We start from the raw sequence: 24,154 nt of genomic DNA on the forward strand, positions 1-24,154 counted from the left end.
CACATATCCTGTTTTTTCTCATTTAAGAGCCAACACTCTAACCTGTATTGTGAACTTTTAGGTTCGCCATCCTCCTGCTTTTATTTTGTTAAATAAAAAAGGTCTTCCTCGGGGCAGTGAAATGCTGACAGAGGTTCATCCCCGTGGCTCCAGCCTTTGAAACAACCTGCAGGAATTCGAGCGGCCGCTTTGATCTCAAGATGGAACATCGGGATTCTGCACGGATGGTATTTACACAGCTTGGAGTGACTCAGGGATGGATGGTGGTGTGGACAGACAGATGGGTCACATGTGAAGGGAAATAATCCTGAGTCCTGTTTAAACTGTGTGAGGATCCAGGTGGGAAGACCATATCAGGGTTTTCCAGATGAATGGAGCTGGTGATGCTCTTCTAAAGCTCTGACTCTCAAAATAATACACAGGAAAAAATTTAATTTGATCAATAATTTGCAACTGCTGGACCGAATGAAGAAACGAGCCAAGAAAAACGGTATAAAAAAGACTGGAGAGGAAGAAAAAATAGGATATAAAGGGTAAAGTGGAAAGAAAAGAAATAGAAGAGATCCCATGGAAATTTGACTGTTTTTTTTCTACATTTGGTTAGCTTTGTCATCACCCAGGTGGGATTAAATTGGATTAGATGCGAGGAAGAAATGGAAATAAATTATGTTAAATTAAAAAATATACAAGCTATCATTGTTTTAGGACAGTGGTGTCCAACTTTGGTCCTGGAAGACGACTGTCCTGCATGTTTTAGATGTTTCTCTGCTCTTCAGCAGGTCTTCAAGTTCTGCAGAAGCCTGTTAATCACTCAGTCATTTAAACCAGGTGAGTCACAGCAGAGAGACACCTAAAACATGCAGGATAGTGGTCCTCCAGGACCAAGACCAGGACCAGGACCAGGACACCGCCCCAGGCCATCTTCAGGCCTGGGGTGGTTATTTCAGCGTTTGGTTGGACTGTTGAGTCATAGGTTGGGTTGGTTTGACCAAATGTTGGGTCCAAAAGTTTGACGCAGTGGTTCGGTGGGAGATGAGTCACGTCATTGTAAACCAGAAGATGACCCAATCTGACCTGAATGGACCTTTAAAATAAGAAAAATTAACAACTTATAAGATGTTTACCCTGACTGGCTTTGTTATAATAACTTTAGTTTGCACTGGACAGTGAGTTTAAGTGCCTAAAATAACTTCAGCTGGTGCTAGCTGGATGATGCTAGTAGAGGTTAATGTCAGCTACCTTGCCCTAACCAGATTTTTTCAAATATTTTGGGTCAACCTGAAAACCCTGAAGAGTTAAAACAACCCAGAGTTGACTCGGTCCAAATTTGACCCAAACACTGGGTTACGAATTGGGTTGTTTTAAACTCACAAGTTTTCAGTGTGTAGTTGAGTTCCTAAAAACTAATTTTTCTGGAAGGTTTTGGTTCACACAGCACCTAGTTAGGTTAAAGCAACAAACGCTACTTAATTAAGGTTAGAAAATATCATGATGTGCCTAAAAATAGACTCAACATATGAGCAAACGCGCCTTAAAGACTTAAAAAATGTAACTTTTAAGGTAATTTTTAGTTTATTTTCTGTCTGCTTTAGATCTTAATTAATACTGATAGACTGTTGGACTCTAAACTTACCCAGATTTGTTCTTTTTTAAACACATTTCACTGATATAAGGTAAAAAAACTGGGCTAATAAAGAGTTTGGCTGGGACATTTCACCATAGAGTAAAAGCTGACAGCGTCTCTTCTTACTGAAGACGAAAGCACAAACGGAAAGTGGTTCGAGTCCGAGAGATTTAAGGTGGTAAAAGTAAACAAATATTAAAGAAAAATGACATGGGACACTGTAGGAAAATGAAATAAAAAAAGACCATAAAGTCAAAGAAACTAAGATAACAACAAATTAAGTAAAAAACGGAGAAAAAGGCCCCAATGAGAAAATCAAAGATGAAGTTTTTTGTGTCTACTTCAAAAAAAAGCTAAATATTTGTTGATCTAATTCTCCAAGAGTAAAAAAATACATTAATAAAGAAAAGTAATGATGGTGAAAAGTTTGAAGAGATGCCGGCCGTTTGACAATCCCAATTTATAGTTGTTTCCACTTTCCTGCCTGGAGCCTTACTTCAGTAGACAAAAGTGCTAACAGCAGATGAATTAAAGGTTACCAACATTATAAGATGAATGTCAGGCAAATACAAATTACCACAGGATGAAGAATAATGAAGTTTTTTTTTTTTTTTGCTACAGGCAAGTGTCCAGTCAATAATTAGAGGTGGCGCGGTCGCTGTCACCGCCTTTCTGCAGTTGTGGCGGTTTGTTTGGGCTTTAATTGCTCAGGTTAAGATGGCCGCCCACGCCCGATGAATAAAAAATAAAAAAGTAAAGAAGAGGAAAAAATAAAAAAAAATAAACTCCAAATATGCTTAAAGATGAACAGCGTCAGGACACCCCTCACCAGAAGTTTCTTAATCTCTCCCATTTCTTGTTTGCATAAAATTAAAGCATGAGGGAAATCTGCTTTGATCTTTAAAAAATAAAATGATAAAAACAGTCCCAACTAAAGGAGGAAAATGCCATCAGTGGTTGACAGTCAGTGCATTCTGGGTTTTAGTTTTTTTATGGTTTTTTTGCAGGCAGGGAGACATAATCACACAAATAAGACATCAAAGATAGATTGAGTTAAAATGCAGCTGAAAATTATTCAGATTGCTTTGGGATGGCAGCGGGAAAAATATTCCCCCAAAGTGTCCGACTGGATGACATCAAAACAGGCTGATACTGGGAGACACATGAGCGAATTAGAGACGAGGCGTTCAGGCACGTCTGGTCCGGTTTTGGTTTGCGGGGTTCTTGGCAGCTTCAGTATTTCCCATCATGGTTCTCCTGGCTGGAGGGGAACCCCTTTGTTTGCTTCCTCCCGCTGTCCTGGTTTCCAGCTCTCACTCCCTGCAGGTGAGCGGAGTAGAGCGACGCAGGTCAACGGGCCAAACGCCGCGCCTGTATCGTGTTTAAAGGCGACCGATGCACCTGTACGGGAAATCTGACCAAAGTCAAACCTCAGAGAACACACAGGTTTGAGCCGGGAGGACGTGTTACCTCCTACATGATGCAAATTTGCCTCCGAAGAATTTAAATTTAAGGCCCAGCATTCCCTAAAGGAATGCATGTCACCCGCCGCCTTTCATGCCAGAGATCATTTTATGATGATCATGCGATATGTGGCATGATCTGTTGGCTCTTGTTGGTCAACTTTGGTTGTTTAAAATGTTCTTTAGAAATAAAGTTAACATTATTTACAGTATCCATTCGGTCTGGGATCGTGTTCGTTATTTATTTATGTGTTTATTGCATTAAAAAGCAACATAAAACCCAAAAATGAATGACGTTGATCTGATAAAACTTGATGTGCTCTTGCTTCTTATGAAGTTCCAGAGTAAACCAAGCTTTTTGTCCGCAAATCAACAACGAGCATTTATAGTCGATTAAAAGTCGACTCAAAGATGCTGCAGTGGAGTGACAATCAGTTCTGACAACTTTTTACAACATGGCAACGTTCTCTTCTTTAAATCTTAACCAGAGCTGACAAAATGCCCCTGTTTTCACATGTTTAGGCTTTATTTCTGTTTAAATCATCAGCTAAGATGCTAATCTAACGATCAGATCTGCTGTTTTATTTAAAAAAAAAAGCAGAATCCATCATAGTTTGCATCAGTTAAGGAAAACAAAGAAATAAATAGCTGTAGCTCAATTAAACGGGACTACATTTCTTTTTTCCCTGAGAACTTTTTGTCTCAAACAACAAGAAGCTGTAAAACAAAAAAAAAAAAGAAAAAAGCTGCAAGTTTTCGTGACGTTAAGGGACAAAAAGTTTCTCTTTGTCTGAAAGCTCTCAAATGTGCCACAGAAAGCTCAGATTCAAAGCAGGGCCCATCTCTCCTAATTAACACTTTGAAAGATAAAAGCAGTTTATTAAATCAATCAGGATGATGGTTGTTTGTGAATCCCAGCAGATAAGGACATTTGCATATTAACGTCGCAGTTCTAACCTACATTTGAGGATCTTCTGAGATCGTGGCCAGCTTCAATGTAAATATTTTTCCCCGCACTGCTACTGTAACACATTTTAAAGTTTCATCGGGCGCGCTCTCTGGTGGATTTTCGCCTCATGAAAAAATAAAGACTCGGATAAATAAGCAAACATGTAACGTAAACAGACAAACAAACGAATAGGCGAAGGCAGATATCACCACGCTGAAAACTGTGGCAGAGACACGGGATTAAAAAAATAAAAATCGCTGTTAGATGGTTCCTCTTTAAACTAACACGAAAGCTGCAACTAGTCTTTAAAGAGTCAAACATGTGGCTCATACTAAAGAGCTGTTTTAATATGTTCAACCAATTTCAGCTTTCATATGAATCAGGCATTTTATTGATAAGTGGTCTGTGTTTCAAATCTCCATGAATCTGCAGACTGCAACGCTCATGTCTGACGGTACAGATCAATGGTCTTCAATTAAAGTTTAGTAAAGTCCTCCTAAAGAAGTACAAAAATATTTATATATAATATACGGATGCAGATACACTGATTTGTTTCTTTAAGTTAAATTAGAGAACCCCACAAAGGTCACTGAAATAACTTGAAACTGGAAAAAGTAATAAAAGGGGACAAAATGACAGGATTATTTTAGACAAAATCTTATGAAACCGGCCTTGATGAAAACCTGTGTTTATGAGGAGATTTTTAGAAACTACGACAATAAAAATCTAATTATTTAGGAAAAGCTGTGCTCCTGTGTGGATAAGGCTCTGGTTCATCCACATGTTGTTCTGCAGCTTTTACTGGAGGTAAAAGTTCAAGGTTTCCAGGACAAGAGATCTGGAATAAGCAGAGCATGTCCGATCGACTAATCAAAGCTTTATTTGATAGAATACCGTATTAATCAGTTGACTATAATGCTCGTGGCTGCTGTTAAAGGAACCATCGTATACGAAACGTTCCCTCCAGTGACACAAAGACAGACTTGCACTTATTGGCAAACCTCTCATTGGCACACAGTAAGAAGCGCCGGATCAATACCATTCCTTGTTAATCTTAGTGTCTGACACAACAGCCCCATTGTGTTTGGATGGGTGGGCTGAACACCCCCCCACTCCCCACCCCACACAAACGGCGCCGTCGCCATTCTTCTCCTGAAAGGGTCAGGAACACCACCGCCTGCTGCCTCGCTCGCAGCTCGGCTGACGTGATGAAAGACCCGGTTAGGGCCGCGGATTCCTGAACACGTTTGAATCCTCGGCTGTAATCAGCCCAATCTGCACCCTACACCGACAAGAGGTGCAGATCTGAGGCCAGCTACCATCCTCTCATCTCCAGCAGGGAATAGGTGAAGCAGTATTCCAGGGGAGAGTTAAAAAAAAGCAGTTAGTTTAACGACTCTGGAGGCTTTTAATTGCAGAGGCTTGGATATTAGTTCAAAACTGCTCACTTCATGCTTGGGAACACAGTGCCACGGTGCCTGCGCCCTCACCCAACACTTGTTTTATCTGCCTGCAGATTGAACTCACTTCACAGTAAAGAGAGGCCAATTAGGGTGCAAAGGGATTAAAAACACCAGGGAAAAAAAGGCCTTTTCCCATTTATGCACTTCTGTGGTGGAGGACAGGCAATTGGATGAAAATACAAGAGAGCTCAGCACTTTGTGATTGTGAAATTAAAGAGAAAAACGAAGGTAAGAGGTAATTTCCTTCCAGTCGTCCACTGAGCGGGGGAAAAAAAGTCAACCTGGTATTACTTTTGGATATCATTAATCTGTGATGCTCAAAGCATTCAGGTCGTTACTCAGTGATGAGGAACTGGGAGTTTTATTGCCTAACCCATTTCTTATCTTTCAGTTTAAAAACTCAGGCTGAATCATGAATTTCCAGACCAGACTGGACCTTTGCAGATAAAAATGTGTCATGTCTGCACTGGAATCAGGAAGGCCAAAATGGGACAGGAGTTAAAGGACCTTTTTTACTCATTCTGAACAGTACCGCCTCATTGTTGATGTTTACTAAAAATAAACTTTACCACCACTTTGAATGGATGACCACTAACACCAGCTATATTCAATTTCTCTGACTTCAAAGATAATTTGTTAATATATTCACTGTTTACCCCAAGCAGCAGGTCCACAGAGCTGCTGTCAATAAGGTTTTTCAATCTCATACAGAAAAAAAAGATGCACATTTACACCAACCAAACCTGGAGGGATCTTTTTTAAATATCCAGCTTCGCTGCATCAATAAACAGGCATGTCTTCAATCTATAAACTGGGTGCAATTTCAAGTCAAGTTCCACAAGAATCTGGGTTTTTTGCCATTTTAAATCCACAAATATCTGAGCATAATATCTGTGCGTTTCCAAACATTATCTTTAAATGTTGCCATATGGAAACATTAATGTGTAATACAGCTTTCAACATCTGTAAAACAATATTTTTCAAACCAAAGGTCACCTCATAATGACAATTTGTAATGTTCTGAAGTTTAGAAAGTTATTTCTTTCATATATTTTCTTAAAATAAGTAGTTTTGATGCAACACGGGAGTTCGGAAGCTTGAAAACTTACTGGAAACTTTCTGAGAAACAATATTTTTACACTAGAAGTAAACCTGGGTCAGTCACTGCATGATTTTACAATCATCACACATAAACATCTAGTTTCTGGACACACAACAGAGTTTATTATTGCACCGAGGTTGCACAGCGTTTGACTGATCAAAACTCTAAAGGCCTTGAATTCATTGAAGGAATGCATATCGCCCGCCACCTCTCATGCCAGTTTTAGACCACTTTATGAAGAGAAATGACCGGAGTTGAAGCCATTTTGGTTCAACCTTGAGAAATATTTTGCACTGACGTTGCACACGATCTGTTAAAGCCTGGACTGTATGTTGGGGATGACTCTCAGCTACTACCACACCAAGTTTTAGCACATCATCTTTAAAATTCATGGTGTTGCAGCCATTTTTGCTTGAATCCAAAAGTTCTCTAGTTGTAGACAAACATCCAGGGAAAACTTTCATCAAAATCCGTCCACTGCTTCATCAGATAATTTGCGAATGGAACATTATCGCCTTCATCAACAGGGAAAAAAGATATTTTGGTCCTTTTTAAGAACAGTGCACTTATAATAAGTATTTTTTAGACAGCGATATTTATTTTCTACTCTTAAAACAGGCACTCAAGGAACAAGGAACTGCTTTTCTTTGTTTCCTGGCAGATTCTGTCAACAAATTTAGTGCAAAATAGTCCCTAAAACAAAAGACAGCAGTACATATTTTAATCTGCTTGTGTTTTTTTTTTACTTATGTCAACACAGCAAACATTGTTTCTGAATAAAGTGATTCAGGAGTACCACTACAGGAGCCCACAATTCACCTGTGATGAAAGACCGAAATGCATCACTTCTCAAATTCTCACAAAAAAAAGAGAAACTGTCTCCTTTGCAAATACAATAGAAATAATAAATAGCTTTTTATTTTTACAACATTCCTCCTTTTTGAAGTGGTAAAAGTAATTAAAAGTCACCAGTAAAGACTGTGTTGGCACATTTGTTTTATTTCAGTTACAAAGATAAACAGGCTCAAGCACTCATCAGCTCGGCTCACACTTCCTCTAATAAAATGATTACCGATCTCTGGCAGCGATTCGCCTCAGATGCTCCATCCTCAGGAGATGTCCGAGGAAGAGGAGGGAGGAGGAAGGAGGACAGGCCACCCCTCTTTAACACAAGTGGAGATAACCGGAAGGTGGAGGCGAAGGGGTTTCCCCAGGAACGGCAGAGAGAGGCAGAAAATCAATGGCTTGTTTGTTTACTGGTCTGACCTTTGACCCCATGCTGTTGTGCATCAGCCCATCTCTCTCCTATCGTTCCATTTCCTGCTCCTCTGCTTCCTTCTCCGTTTACTCGCCTGTTTTCTCATCCAAGTTCAGTTTCAGTGCAATGTCACAGAACCAGACTTTTATCAGTGATCAATATGCTGATTTTAGTCGTATTGTGATGATAAAATGTTCTGCACATGGGCCAAAAGATCCTGACTTTTATCGACTAAAGGCCAACAAACAAACACCATAGTTTCTAAGTGTTTGATATACATATACACACAAAAAACAACTTCCATCTCGCCCTATTTGTTCTACTTTCACTCCAAGCTCGGGTCCTCTACCAGAGGCCTGGGATCTTCAGGGTTCTCCTCAGTATCTCAGCTGTTCCTAGGACTGGACTCTTCTGGACAGAGATCTCTGAGGTTGTTCCTGGGATCTGTTGGAGCCACTCTGATGACCACTGGTACCACTGAGGCCTTTCAAATAGAGATAAACTGGTACAGTCTTAGGTATAGTATAGAGATTCATGGCTGCCATCTTGCTAGGTACCGTCTGCACGTGAAGCCACACATTGTGCGTGCTGCACACAGTGCCACAGGTCCACGACAGACAGTAATCCTCCGATTTCATTCATATCAACACATATCATGCATGTTGTGAAAACGGGGGCAAGAGAACGCAGTAATCAGCCTCCAAGGTCGACTGAGCATTAGCGGGGGCAAAATACCGACCCAGCAGGAAACCACCACCGAGTGCTGTAATCATTCTAACCAGACCAGAACGTAACTGCACTTTAGGTAATTAAGTACTATCTATGTCTGCTTAGACTACCAGTGTCCAGAGTTAATTTTACTTAAGACTAACAACTTAAACTTCCATAATGTGGTCATTTTCCTCATTGTCCTGGACATTTAGGTCCTGTATGACATGAATTTCAGTATTTAGACATGGATTGATGAGCTTATGTCTTGTCCATATATTAATATACAATTTAGCCTAATATTTTACCCATAAAATTGTTAAAACGGGTTTATAGACTTAGTTACTTTTTAAGACAATATGTGACCAATATCGATGATATATTTTCAGTGAACTGAAACAAACAACGTACCCTGCTTTACAGTAATTATAGCAGTTTAGTTTAAAGAGACAATTTCTGATTTAATATTACAACATTGGACTAATATTTCCATTGGGGGAAACTTCCACATTTTTTGAGGTTTGGGTTCTGATATTTACAACAATGGCAATAATAGCGAAACATTGGACTCCATGTCTGAGTTTAAGATTTTTACTCATATTTATGGTCTGCCGTCTTTCTGGCAGAAACTAATGCTAAAGGTCCCGGCTCCACTCTACTCTGCTTGCTTTGTGTGCGTTTCCACCGGCATTTTTTTTTGGCCGGCCCTGCTTCTTTGGTCCCTGCTTCAGAGTAGGGCCAGCCGGGTCGGCCCTGCTTCATTGGTGACACCAGCTTAGCTCCTGTTCACTCATTGGTCGTAGGTGTGACCAGATGCAAGTATAAAGAGCGAAGGTAGGAATATAAACAACAGCGTTAGCTTACCCTGCTACGTTTCTGCCGTCTGTCCCCCAGCTGAAGGCCTGTAAAGCCTGAAATCTCCGGCGGATAACAGCTGTCCTACTCCGCGCAACAATCGCGGCATCCAGAGCATTTCTTCCACTGCGCCTCTCTTCCTGAAGTCTCAGGAGAATCCCCATAAGTTTAAAAAACAGCAACAACACAGGGCCAACATTGTCCATAGCGCTGCCGTTGTTTACACAACTTGTGCCAAGTTTCGGTAGCGCACCCCCCCCGCGCCGCGGCCCCGCCCCCCGCAACACGAGGAGGCGTTCCTCTGCTACCGACCAAACTGGTAGGTGTGAACGCGATGCATTCTTTATCGAGTCGAGCCGAGTAGAGCGGAGTAGAGCCGGACTTCTGAATTAGGGTAATGCATAAGAAGGCCATGTAGCACCTGTCAAGATGGCGGCATGAATTCCCGCCTCGTTAGCTGTGGTTTGCTATTCAAGGCCTTTCAGTTTAGATGAAAGCAACAATCAATCTGCAGAATTGACACCAAAACAAAATATAATTTTGGGGGCTTTTGTCCCTTTTTTATTTAACCTAAATATCTCAGTTTGGAGGCTAGATCCTTGTTTGCAGAAAAGACCTTCCGTTCACCTCCATAAACGAGAGGGGGGAAAGCTTCCAAAGGCACAAAAAGGTCACCCGAATCTTCCGACTCTTAGTGATGCTAATGGGGCCTAATTTGAAATGGATTTTTATTCACGTCTTGAAATCCAACAATACGACTTCATTCAGATGTAGCAGTCACTTCTTACTTGCTTTAATGATAAGTAGGTCTGAAGGCAGGGAGAGGGGAAGGAGGAAGAGGAGGGGGAAAAAAAAGAAAGATCCCCAAGGTGCTTTGACTCTGTTCTTTTATTAATGACTCGAGCCCTTTTGTGACCGCCGCAGAATCGTTTGATGAATCATTATCGTTCAGAAAATCATCACGACTGATCATATTAAGAGGGGGAACACAGTTGTTTTGCAAGGCCTCCTCTCTTGTCCATTGTGAATTATTGTCATTATCATTAGCATGAAATGAATTCTGGCCTTTCGACGGGGCGGGGGAGCGCTACGAGGTGATGTATATTCATCTGTCGTCAGCTCTGATGTAAGTGCACCTCGGCCGACATCAACCTTGTTTACATTAACGTCTGCAGACTGTTACAGGTCCACTTACGATTCGTATCAATTGTGTGCCGACAAATAAATTCCCACACGAGACATCGATGAGGCGCGTTTTATAGGGAGTATAAACAACACATTTGTGTGACTCCTGCTGTAATGGAGCCATATTTACTCATATTTCCTGTCTGGAGTCATGTGAGCGGCTGAGTTCGGCGCTTTGCATTCCTCTCCGGTGGTTTTAATGTCACTCCAGCAGTAATGTGTCTGGTCTTGTGGCAGCGGGGGACGTTTGGGGGACACAGAGCCTAACGGAAAGCAGCATCTGCAGCCTGCTGACTGAACAGGGCCCCCCCTCCGGCGCTACCTGAGCCCGGGCAAGGCCGGTAGGGGAGGAGGGGGGGCCGTCGCCGTGATCTGATTTATCTTCGAGCCGGAGACTACAAATGAGTACAGACAGCTTTTTCATAGCCAAAAGACACATTTGCATCTGTGTATGTTTGTGGGAGTGTGTGCGCGGTCGGGGAAGCACACAAACACAAACTGCTTCGTGTGTGAATGCAGCACGAGCGCGCCTGGATTTATTCTGGAGTTAATTGCGTTTCTGTGCCACAAGCAGCTGAACGACTGTTGAGACGGGAGAATAAAACACTTCAGATTTTCATAAGAAGGCCTGTATTTGTTCAGAATCAGAGAGCTTTAAAGTTACTACTTTATGGTCAATAAGGTTGTTTTGTTGCAGATTTAATCTAAAGCTCATGAGTGTATACGTCCTCTGGAAGAAGCTCTTCTTTGGAGCTCGTTTGTTTTTTATTAAACCAAATGAACTGAACTGACAGTAAAACCACTTTGAACGGGAGAAAATAAAATCTGAAATAGAGAAATCATAATAAGAATGAGCTAAGAGCTGCTGCTGAAATTAGCTGAAGTAGCTAAAGCAGAGATGTTAAATGTAAACACAGCCGAACAACAGCTAAAAGTAGCTAAATGCTAAAGAGGAAAGAAAATTGGGCACTTCCTTTATTTATTTATAGGTAATGTTCTCTTAATGTCTGATATAAAATTATATATATTTGCATTTTGAGCTGTAGTGACACTGTTTTGAACTTTTTGTCTGAAGCAGTTTAGCAGGATTGTTTTTGTGCATTTTGTAAAATATATTAAATAAATAAAGTTAGAGCCTGCAGCAGCACTTTAAAAAAACACAAAACACTGCACAGAGCACGTCAACAAAACCGCAGAGTGTTTTAAAAGAACAATAAAGATGATAATGAATTAAAAGCACAACATTATAAAACTTTTTCTTGTCTCTAAATAACAACAGTTGTTTTTCTGTTAGAATCGATGTAAACACTAATGAGATATAAAATGTTCAAAGCATTTTTCCCTAGAAAAATATTTATTTATTTCACTTTATTTCTTTATTTATAATAAATTAAACTAGTGATTTCTTGCATTTTGTAGTTGTAATAATTATATATGTTTGTTTATTGGTCTGTCTGTTAGTAAATACTGTATTGGAAGAATTTTAATGAAATTAGCTCTAATTGATTGGGTTTTATTCAAAGATCTTGCACAATCTGATGAGTTTTATTAAAATCTGTCCAGTTGATCATGAAATGTTATTGTACATGGTCACCCACCTTTCACGGCGGCGAACAATAAGACATTTTACAGCAGTTTAGCTTTAAGTTTAACCAGTTTAAAAGTGGAATAATTTCCCAAACGAGCGCGATAAGAAAAGCTCTTTTTGTTTTTACTTCCTGACGAGCTTGTTATCCAGCTCCAGCGACAGACCAGCGCATCTTCGGCAGCATGAAATTACTGAAATCATAAAGAGCAACGATGTGCAAAGCCTCGAGTTGGCAGCAGCAACACTTCCACTCTGCTTTAAATGTAAAATTAAACCTGGAGATAAACCTTTTCACTGCTGTTTTTCTTTTATGGTGCAAAGTTTGGGGGAGATAATCAGGGTGTCGGTGACTTTCCTGAACTTCTTCAGTTTTACACCAATTCTGCTGATTATCTGTTTCCAACGCGCCGAAGACGGAGTCAGACTGCAGACCTGAGAACTTTCCAGTAATTATTCTGCGCCCGGGTCAGCTTTGGACAATATGTTCGCCATCTGCCGGCATCTGTGCTTTCTCCCACTAATAGACCGAGCCCACCTCCCCCTCATGTCTGCTCCCACCTCCCCACCTTTCATGTAACGCTGCAGCTACCCTCCCCACACCGGACCGCCGCCACCACAGCCTGGAGCGAGAAGCCAGGGGGGTGAAACGTTAAGCAGGTCACATGTTGTCTTTCAGCCATATTTGGGTCAGTCCTTTGGCAGTGGATGAGGAGCGGCTTAATGCACGGAGGCAATGGGTAATAATCCTCCCTCCAACACACACACACACGAAAAAACTGAACTAGCATGACTTTCCTGGATGCTGTTTTTGCCTTCCAGGGTGTGAAACTCCCTTATTTCTCTTTAATATGATCCCAACTCAGAGGTCGTTTAATGTTTTTCCCCAGAAAGGTGCAGAGTACTTCCTGGATGCCGCGCCTCCCTTGTTTCGACATCCAGGGCTGCGTCTTGGTGCAAACAGAAGCTAACGACAGCTTTAGAGGAGCATATGCTGCACGGAGCATATGTTGGGAGCATATGCTTAATGCCACAGGGTAGAGGCCTCGCACATGTCAGCGATCACAGGTAGACCAGATCTTAAACACAGACACGAATATAAAAGACCCTGCATTCCTTCAAGGAATGCATATCGCCCGCCACCTTTCATACCAGAGTTTCAAACTAATTTTGTTGAGAAATGATAGAGTTGGAGCCATTTTGGAGAAAGCCGTTAAAGACTGTGTGAGCTCATGAATGCTTCAGCTCAATCTGTGAAACTTTTGTGTTGGCTAATGTAAATTAGTATTGGCAGCCATCTTGATTTGGGCTGACTTACAAAAGTTAATAAGGTGTACATTTTTTTGCTCTTTCATGAAACTTGACCAGACGGGGATGACTTACAGAAGATGCCGTGGTTTTTTGGACAATATGTCAGTGATCAGAGTCCTGAATGTTGTGAATGACCTTCAGCTACTACCATGTCAGATTTTAGCTCAATGTCTGTAAAACTGGCTGTATTATAGCCATTATTGGGTTTGTGGCAGCAGTCTGGGATCAGCTCAATAATCCAATGATTATTTCCTGAAAGCTTCATTAAAATCCATTCAGTGGTTCATGAGATATTTTACTAACACGCACAGGCAAAAACATCCATCCATCTATGCGTTTTGGCAGCAATAATAAAGCGTGGGAATAAAATCAGGGCATGGGGGTGGGGTGTCTATGTGTTTAAATACCTGAACTTTCTTGAGCTCTGGTCCGTGCGTTCACATCTCATATCTTTGGAAATGTATGCAAAACCAAATGTCGCCTTCATTTAGATTAAGACCCACCATCTCGGTGGAAATGTTTAAATTTATTACAAAAAGTCAAAGAAACTAAATAAATAAACATACGGAGAGATAAACTTCCGTTTATCAGGAGTTCATTAGGAGGAAGCAGTTTGGTGCGTGGAGTTCTGAGGGCAGAGGCTGAGAGTATGAAATGTGATCAAATTTCAAACACATCCACAGTCGAGGTGATTTGTACATTTGCATCGAGCGCCGGGCGGATGCCTGGCGGAGAACGGGATGAGGTTCAGAGCGTTCCCTGCAGCGATCCGACCCCCTCATCGCCGAGGATGTGTGGTGAGGGGTGGATGGGACACTCTGACTGAGACGAACAAATCCAGGTGGATTCTACGTGTTTGTAAGACGTCAAAGATGCATTTCCTGCTACTTTCTCAGCTCAGAGGCTCTCACAGCTCCAGGTGGAAAGGTTCAGGTCTCAAACGGGGACACATTTGTCTTCGCAGTCAAACTAATTGCTTTCACAGACGTCTCATTTTGGCCTCAGAAGATTCTTATCTTCGAGTCATGCAGGCGTCGGCTTCGGCTTTCTGAAGCTCCATCAGGACCTCACTGTGGTCAGAAGTGGAACGTCTCCGGAGAAATCACCAGGAAGGGGTTTGATTTCAGGACAGATGTTGCCTTCAAATGAAAACGTGTGAGGTAGATGGTTGGTGATATGAAGGTAGAACCTGACTCAGTTACAGGAGGAAATAATGAGACAAAGTGCTTTGACTGGAGGCCGATGATGTGGGGATGTTCAGCCTATTTACTCAAGTGCTGCACTTTCATTTCAGATGGAAATATACTCCGCAAAGCTTTATACTTTTGCCAAAACCTCAACTTCACAAGAGGAGCAGAGTTCAATTTATAGATATTTTCTTGAATTTTTATGCAAGTTTTCTTGCGACTGAAGTCGAACCCGAAAAGTTGGAAAATCTCTGACTTTTGGGCCAAAAAAAATAAAATTGTACGATACATTAATTTCTTTTTATTTCACTGATTATCTCAGATTTATTCAGACACCTTGTTAATAACAGCTGCATCTCCAGGAGCTCCTTCAACTGGATATTTACTGATGGCATAAATATGATAAAATACTCAACAGGACCAAATTAGTACTTTAATTGTAGATTTTACTGCTGCAAGAAACTAAGACTTAATGAAAAAAACTGGTGAAAATGCAGTGTGACTGCTGAAAGAAGCTGAAACTGAGCTAAAAGCAAATCTAGGAGTTTTTAGAACATCTTCACCAACATCTACCTCACAAAAAAACTGTAAATATTTCATGTGGAGAACAAATTACGGCTCGTACAGCGTTGTTAAATAACGCTGATCTCTGTAAGTGTTGCTGGAATCCTAAAATCTGTAAAAGTCGAGTTGATTGAGACGTTATTAGACTCCTCCCAGCCTTGACTGGTTTGTTTTTACCGAGGTACGGTGGACTGAGGAGCAGGTGCAGGTGTGCAGAAATCGCAGCCACTCTGAGTAACCTCCACATCCCTTTCTGTGCATACAGATTTACATGCAGATAAAGAAGAAAAGGCAAAGCTGTGCAGATCATCATTATCTAAATCTCACAGAAGTTCAAACCCTTGTTCCCACCTCCACCTCGTCTTCCCGTTTCCTTCCCCTCTCTTCAGCACATTCAAATGTGCAGGTTTGTTTTGGGGATAAAGTCCTCCGCTTTGATCAGCGCTAATTAGACAGCCGCTGCTTTGCTACCTATTAGGGTTGGGTAGGTTATTGCCGTCCTAATCTCTGGCCAGTAGCCAGGCGAGGGTGCTGCCTTCCTGAAGGATCCCCCTCAAAGCAGACTAAGGTGAGAAAGGAGCGTGATGAAAGGGCTGCTTCTATTCAGCACAGATCAATACGCTCTCCTCCTTTGCCTATGGGGGATCAAGAGTTTGAAACACAAAGGAGGTTTTTGCATAAAGATCCAAACAATGGTTCTTCTCTTACTTTCTTTGTCTTCATGTTTTCTACTTTCTCTCGTGCACTTTTTAACGCCTTTGCTTCAACTTTCCTCTCCAGGAAAAAGGGCTTCTTCTAATGAAGGCAGAAATATTTATTTTATTTGAAAAATCTGTTCGGCAACTGAAGTTACAGCGTTTTCTCCTTCCGCGTGTTTAGCCTCGTTAGGAGGGAGCATACGCGCTTCATATGTGAGGATTCACTTACAGACTGTCAAATATCGCTTAAATTTGTGTAAACAAATGTTGCAGATTTGCCAGACCTGCATCGTATGGTGATATCAACAAATATATAGACTTTCCAATATTGTTTCACGGTTTTTTTAAAGCTCCAGAATATAGATCTAATCCCCCACTGTTTGCTTAATACTTCATGTAGGCATAATGAAAGCCCAAAGCGCATCTAAACTGTTTGGTCAATGGAGCCTAAACAGCAGAGGACAGAAAAAAAGACGTTCTAATCCACAGAATCTGCAGCCCGATCATTTCTATCAGGAATACTGTGTGTGGTTAAGGTGGAGAACTGTTTGAAATGCACTTTTTCCTTCACTGCTCTTCAACAGCTGGAGCATGTTGGCTTGTTGGACTTTAGACATTATCTCTTCTTTTAAAAGGAAAACTGAGTTTCGCTGATCAGTATGTAAATTAGTGAGGCGTTTAAATCTGTATATTTAATGTCTCTACAGCTATATTACAACCTTTAACCTCCATAACTGCCAACTCTTCCTATTGGATTGTCATTATTTTGGGCTTTAATATACGTGCATGTTAATTTAGATTGTGCAAATATTAATGACGTGCAGGTTTTGGACAAAAAGCAGAACAAAAACCAAGCTTGCTATACATCTGTAGCTGCATGAGCAGCTCCAGATTGAAATATTTTCCCAAACAAAATGTGAAATGATGTTTTCTACTGTCTGAATCCATGACAGCAACAGTCCAACTCTACTAATACACCCTTCTGCAACATTAAAACATAAGAATCAAGCAACAAAAGTGATTCAGAATCAAAAAGGCCAAACAACTTGATCTCTGCAGTCGGGTTGGAAACACATGCACATAATGCCATCATCAGTAAAAAGCTGGTAAATGAAAGCAGCGTTGGCTGAAGGAATGTGTATCGGCTGCTGTCGTGCATCCAAGGTTTTCAACCGAACTATTAGGGGATCAATGAGTGCTCAGAGTACGTGATGGAGATGAGTCTGCTACTAAAACACCAAGTTTTAGCTCAATATCTGTAAAAATTAGTTTTAACCATTTTATATTGTCTGAAGTCCATTAGCTAAAGTGGCCATCTTGGATTGAGCTGACTCTAAAAAGGCTGAAGCAGCTGAGGATGGATCATTTTTAGTTTGAGTTTATTTAAAATCTGTCCGCTGGTTTGCAAGATATTTTGCTGACAGGCAAACAAACACGAATTTACATCTTCCATTTTTTATAGATCAGATCAAACAGTCTGTTGATCTAACGCTAAATTAAAATGATTAGTTTAAGCTCCACCACCTTGTTTCAGAAATCATTTTTGAGTCTTTATCACCTGGCGGGTGATCATGTAACTGCCTGTGTGCCTCTGCATATGTGTTTGTTTTTCAGTAAAACATCTCCTGAACCAGTGGACTGATTTTAATGAACATCTATAACTGATTAGCTTTAGAGTCAACCTTTTCAAGATGGCTGCCACAGCTAGCTGACTTTAGCAAACAAAGATGGCTGTAACTCAGTTTATTTTGCAGATATTGAGCTATAAATTGGTGCAGTAGTAGCTGAGAGTCATCCCCAACACATATGCATTCCTTCGAGGTATGCTGCTTTTTATTTTAGCTCAGGTTTTATTTCACTGCTCAGAAAGTTCAGTCCAGCTGTTTATATCAGTTTTAGACAGAAATCCACTGAATACAAGGTCAGATCTCTGCAAAAAAAAAATACATTAAAAAGAGCCTGTCCCATCCAAACTATCTGCTGGGAGGAGTTTGTTTTGCATCCATCACTTTGACCCATTTCTGCAGGATATTTCACTAAATAATCTGTAAACATTTAGAAACAGCACTGTAAGTGTAAATACCTATGAGCCTGTTCCTAACGAGTACAACTGCACCCCTTCCTTCACTTCTATCACCATTATGATGTGACCTCTTTTCCTGAATAATTTCTCCTGGATTAGAAAAACAATCAATCCAATCAAGACCAAGAGAGAAGGATGCGGGGGGGGGGGATGGAGATTTAGGAGGAAATCTTTCCTGAAGTTGTTGCAAGAGAAGAGAAGAAGGAGCGATCCTGAGGGCCGGCATATATTTCCCTCTCAAGTAATTCATTTATGTCTTCAAAACTCTTTCAGAGACCAGAGTTACTGTGCCTTTGTTGTGCCTTAAAAAGCTTAGCTGCTCTCTGTGAAGAGAAGCAATGAGAGCACTTTAGAAAAAGCTACAAAGGGAGCGGACGGGCGGAGGAAGAAAGAAAAAGTGAATGGCACCACTGATAAAGTTGAGCAAATTAAGTCATTGACCTGCGGTGGAGATTAATAGCAAACAAGGTGCCCCAGCTTCACAAGTAATGAATATTCTTCAAACGGCATGAAGGGGGAGGATGGAGGGGGAGGGGGGCAGATAGAGCTGGTTTGATGCGAATGACATTGAAAGTTGCGGAGAACAGAAAAATTCTGTCATTTTTCATTTGTATGCAAATTCGCCTGTTACACAAATTAACCCCTGAACCCCGGTGTCAGTCCTCATCTCGGGTGGAAGCCGGCCTCCCGCCGAGGCCTCTCGTCCGCTTCACCCACCCTTACACCCCCCCACCCGGGGTCAGCGGCGGCTTTAGACGCGAATGTAAGTCAAAGTTGAGAGTCGCCGCTCCACCTCATTTGTTTACTGCAGCTAAATTACCTCAAAGCAAGTAAATCTGAGGCCCCCGGCATGTTTATTCCAGTGACAAATTATGCTTCCAACGTGAGGTATGGAAAATAAAGATTAATAAGTCCTTCTGAAATTTGTCTTTGTGTTTAAAAAACATTTGATCAAAACTCAATGTATTAAATGAATGGTTACATACGTAGAAATACCTGTTTGAATTTAAACATCAACCCGTAAGTGGTTTTGTCACCAGGCAGTTAAAATTAAAATGCTGAATTCTTGCACTTACCTTGACCCAAACTGATGATAATCACTTCCTGCTGCTTTAAGGTGAACATCCAAGACTCCAGGAAAAGCCTGCTTCAGTCTGCAAAAAGTGAAACAAACAACAGCTTTAGTTATGTTAGCCTAGAATAAAAGCCTAAAACATCTGGGTGCTTGTCATAAAGACAAGTCTTCGATTACACATGGAGAAGTAGAACCAGTCTTTGTTACTGTAGAGGATCAAATCTGTAAATGAAACCAAAGTGTCGTGATCACCAGTGTTAGTCAAGAGAACAGTGTCAGAGTTTACCGGTGTTACGGTGTTCACCTGTGACGTCAGCACCTGTTAGAGGATGTAAAGGTTGGTCTAATTACAGCCACAGAGATAAGAAATGTTCAAATTTATTTCTCAGCTGTCAATCTTTGAGTCCTTTGTTTAATTATGAAGTTAAAAATCGACATCATCCTCAGTCCATTCTGACTCCCAACTGATTGATCAGCTTACAGCACCATCTCTGCAGCATCAGGACAAACAATCTGCCTTTAGAAACTGATATGAGCTCCTAATAATGTGCATGTTACACAGAATGCCCATTAACTAGCTGTTTAATGCCATGAATGGTAGCTGCTGGTCCAGAATAAGGCCCTGTTTACAGGTGAACAATCTTCTGAAAACGTCAAAGATTTTCTGATGATTGTGAAAAAGGTTTACATGGAAATGCTGCGCTCGCTGAATCCACTGTTTCCATGCCAAGTCACTAGCTGGCGCTGTGATTTTTGTTTCAGTGACATATTGATGTGCGCAGACACTTCAGACTCGAGAATGAAAACGGTTACATCCAAAATGGTGAATATACAAACGCTCATTTGGACCAACATTTGGCTCCTACACGTACATAAAAGGGGTGAGCAGCACAAAAAGTACTCTGCTACTGTTGTTGGTCGACTTGTGCATGAGCAGAATAACTACTGGCTGACTACAACGATGGTGCACATCTGTGATTTCCCCTAAGTTGTGATGCCAGGAGTTTCCAGAAACTTCTACTCCGAGACTACCTGGATTCGAAACGTTTTGGTGTCAGAGAATCTGACAGAGAATGGCTGATGTCATGAAACGCAACAGAAATGTCATGGTGTCGATTTAAAAAAAGCTTTGTGTAAATAGGGTCTAAGACGCTGGTGATGCTGCAGGGCTGTCATGTAAAACAAGTCTGATGGTGTCCTGACCACCCTTGTTTGTGGATACAACTCTCTGACTCTGATGAAGGCTGGTGCTTTGGAGAGAAAACTGTCTCTCCGTATCATTTCTGTAGCCATTATCTTACCAGCAGACATTTCCTGGAGTCAAATCTGTACTAATGTCTCACCTTTCCTCAATAATAAACTCAATTTACGAAGATGAAGCTTCCTGCCTGATTTACTGTTTTTGCTAGAACACGAGCAGAATCTTAACTTAAAAACAAAATTATACATAAAGGCTAAAATATACACATTCACCTAAATCTTAATAGGTGATGCTGAACATCTTAACTTGACAATGTTGTCTGCAGCTGGTACTTTCTCTTTGCCAGAACAAAGGATTGTTTGAAAGCACTTATAGGATTGACCAACACTCATCTGTCCCCCTCAGATGATAAGAAACTGGTTTGAATGTTCAAGAAACGACCCAGGAACCACCTGCCATGAACTGAAACTGTCCCTGTCGACAACAAAGCCAGTTTGACATCATGGTGGACTGAGAGGACCAAGAAAGAAGCTCTGAAACCTGCAGCTGTCCACAGGGACAAGACAAATGTTTTCTGGAGAAAAGTTTGAGCTGTTTGGACACCGTGACAGGAAGTATGGAGGAGGAGTGAAGGCGAGGGCGTCAGACCTAAGAGCAGAACTGCCAGGCATGGTAGTGGTAGCATCATGCTGTTGCCCTAGTGCTGGAGGAGTACCTCCAAATTCTTCAGCTAAATGGTTGAAACTTTCCAACAGGAGAACAAACCTGAACACACATCAGAACTGGGTTCTGATTGGCTCACATCAAGCCTTTTCAAAGCCCCCACCTCACCGAAGCTTGTTGATGGAGACAAAAAGCCTGTGGTCCAGATGCAGCAGCTAATAAACGTTTAATGAAATATTAGTGGGGCTGTGTTTATTTATTTGAGCCTGTACGGACAGGAGAAAATCCACAAACTTAAATTCAAGCTTGTATTCTCATTAAAAAAGAAACCATTAAAGTTATGTAAGTATTCCACTCTGGTAAAAGCAACATTTAAATCAATCATTAAAAGCTGGATGGATGGACACTTCTGATTTTAACTTTCAGTAAAGATTCTGTTTAAGGTACCAGTAACATTTATATCCATTTTTAATCTACATGATTATATTTGACTTTTATTACTTACAAAGGATCTTTTCTGAAGAAAACATGGTAAAGGCAAATAGTTTTTTTTGGTTTTAAGCTTCACAAGTAAGCTGTTAGTATAATTTAGCAGGTGAAGCTTTAAGCTCTTTCATCTGCATGTTGGAAAACGTGCAGCTTCGTTCCTGTTCCTGTGCGGTGTCAGGAAAGAGGAAGCAGCTCTAAACAAACTCCACCATCTGCAGAGGAAGGTGGCAGCCGTGCGGTGATTGACCCCTTTAATTGATGCAGCTTTAATTATGATAATCGCCTGCCAGAGTTGCTGTTCCCGTTTTTCCAGACCGCCCCTCCACCCCTCCTTTTTTCCGTGGTGTTTCATATCCTGGCATCAACCGGTGCAGGTGTCCTACAGATGTTCGGTTGCCTCCCTCTGGAGCCGTGCAATTTGTTAGCTGCTAGTCAGCTGTCACCTTTGCGTTTCGCTGAAACGTCGACCTGAATGGAGCGCCGATGCTGGAAACGTGCTCAGTGACAAACTGGATTTAAAAATGAGAAATGAGCACTGTTCCAGCTGGATTAACTGCATTTTTATTTCTGATTGTTGGGTCTTTATAAACTTATTCTCTGTACATAGTTACATGAAAACTCTCGTGTTACAATATTTATTAGTATTTCAATATTTTGTCCATCAAACTGGAACATTTCAGTCTTTCAGTCTGATGTATGAACTGTGTTAGGACCCATTTTTCCACTGAGAACAACAATTAGTAAAAACTGATATCCATATGACATACTGTACTAAAATACACAAATATAAAGTATTTTAGGTCATTAAAACAGTCAAAACACAAATGTTTTTATTTTAATTTAAATTACTTTTCTTGTAATGACTTTTGACACATCCATGAATAAATTTCCAATAAATGAACAAATTTAAAGCCAGGGATGTGCAACAAAATTAAGATGTAATTGTTGTTAAAGACACTTGAGCTCAATACTCCCAAGACGCATTTTCTAAGGACGAAAACTCTTGAAAACTCTGTTCAGCATAAACTTTAGCAGGAGAAACTCCTGAACGCCGCAGCTCGGTTGCAAGAACAGTGAGAAAAATGGGTTTAGACAAACAAGCGAACACACACACACTTTGTGAGCGGCCACCAGTGGCTCTGCAGTAAGTTTCCCTTCAAAGGATCCCCTCAGGATAGGCTGTGCGTGAACATAATCCAAGGCCCCTTTGAAGTGCGCACTTGAAATGTCTTTTGGCTCGGCTGCGGCGAGTGGCGCCTCAGCCCTTTGGGTTATTGGAGAGGAGAAGCGCTCCTCGGCCGGCTCGAAGAGGAGAGGCAGCACCTGGTGGTCCCCGCCGCCTCTCCTCGCCACATTTCACACATTTAAAGTACACTGGGTGCTGCTCTCTTCAGCCGCCTCGTGACTTCAGCCAAGAGGTATAAACGCCGCTCTGGTGTTCTGCCGGATAAAGCACAAGTGCATTTTGGAGTGGATTTTAATAAATCCAGTGTGGCTTTGTCACTCAGTGGAGTTTCACTTGTACACATATATTCCTCTGCAGGCGGAGCTGCTTAGAGGGCAGGAGCAGGCCTAATCTCAAGTTAAAAGGGTTAAAAACACACCAGCGGGAAAAAAGAACGACACGGTTTCTGATAGATGAGCGAGAATAAATCACTGGATCATATGATCCGTATTTCAGCTCTGCTTCAGTGTGCAACAAAAATATGTTCCTGAACCAAACAACCACCAGCCGTCATATTTAAAAAAACGGAGGTAACAAGGTAGGGAAATGCAGTTTTTGTATAAAATAAGAGAGGTGTATGAACTTATTGGGGAGAACGGTGCTGGTGTTTAAAAGTGTTTGGGGTTTTTAACGAAGCCCTCTCTTTGTGTTTTCATCATTTGCTCTCAAATCATAAAATGAAATCATGTCCAACACTTTGGAAGGCCTTTTTAAATAAGTTCGGCTTTTATCTGACTACAGGATGATGGGATGTGTGTGAAACCACACCGTGGTCACACTGAGCCGCCTGCTTGACGAAAAAACATTTGAATAAAACAAAAAAATCTCAGCACGGATTTTAGCAGAAAATTTATTGAGATGGCCGTAATGAGAAACAGCTACCATTACCACATTCCTGCAGAAACTGTAAAATGACAGTCGGATTTATAAAAGGTTAATTTATGATTTTGTGGGGACAGTTTTTGTTTTCTCCACCAGCTCATGAGGTTCTGCCAGATGTCTCCACAGTTGGCCGTGTGCAGACAGGATTTTGTGACCATATCGCCTGTCTGCTCCAACAACACATGCTACATGATAAAACCTCCACCTATTGGACTGGGGGCCAAAACTGTAGATTAATAACTCAAACACAGATAAAACGGACATAAAAGTAGTATAAACACAAACAAGAGCCGAGTGGTTGTGCTTGTGCAGACACTAAAACCACGCTGATGTCTCGAGGAGGTAAAGTAAACATTTATCACACCTTTCTGCTGGATGGTGACCCCACCAGGACCGTAGCTCCCACTGAGGACCCCGAGGTCCGGACCTCAGTGTTTCTCTGCTTTGTATTTTATAAAAACATGAATCCAAACAAGGCTTCTGAACGGCGTGGTTCTCTGCGTAGCTCCACCAGTTTCCTGTAGGAGGCGCTGCAACTGTGTGCAGCTGCAGCCAAACTCAATGTCTACGAAGAAGAGCGCAGC

General features: G+C 41.3%; 1 long non-coding RNA gene across 3 annotated transcripts in view; it reads right to left on the reverse strand.

Annotated features, from left to right (window-relative positions):
• LOC108245113 overlaps window positions 1-24,154 on the reverse strand; it is a 293,441-nt gene that overhangs the window by 170,190 nt on the left and 99,097 nt on the right. For all 3 annotated transcript variants that reach the window (XR_005232718.1, XR_005232716.1, XR_003039888.2), the window contains exon 4: window positions 19,112-19,189. This is a non-coding gene — a long non-coding RNA (uncharacterized LOC108245113). The remainder of the gene's footprint in view (window positions 1-19,111; window positions 19,190-24,154) is intronic.

The sequence above is a fragment of the Kryptolebias marmoratus genome, linkage group LG23, assembly GCF_001649575.2.
Source record: "Kryptolebias marmoratus isolate JLee-2015 linkage group LG23, ASM164957v2, whole genome shotgun sequence".
Lineage (NCBI taxonomy): Eukaryota > Metazoa > Chordata > Actinopteri > Cyprinodontiformes > Rivulidae > Kryptolebias > Kryptolebias marmoratus.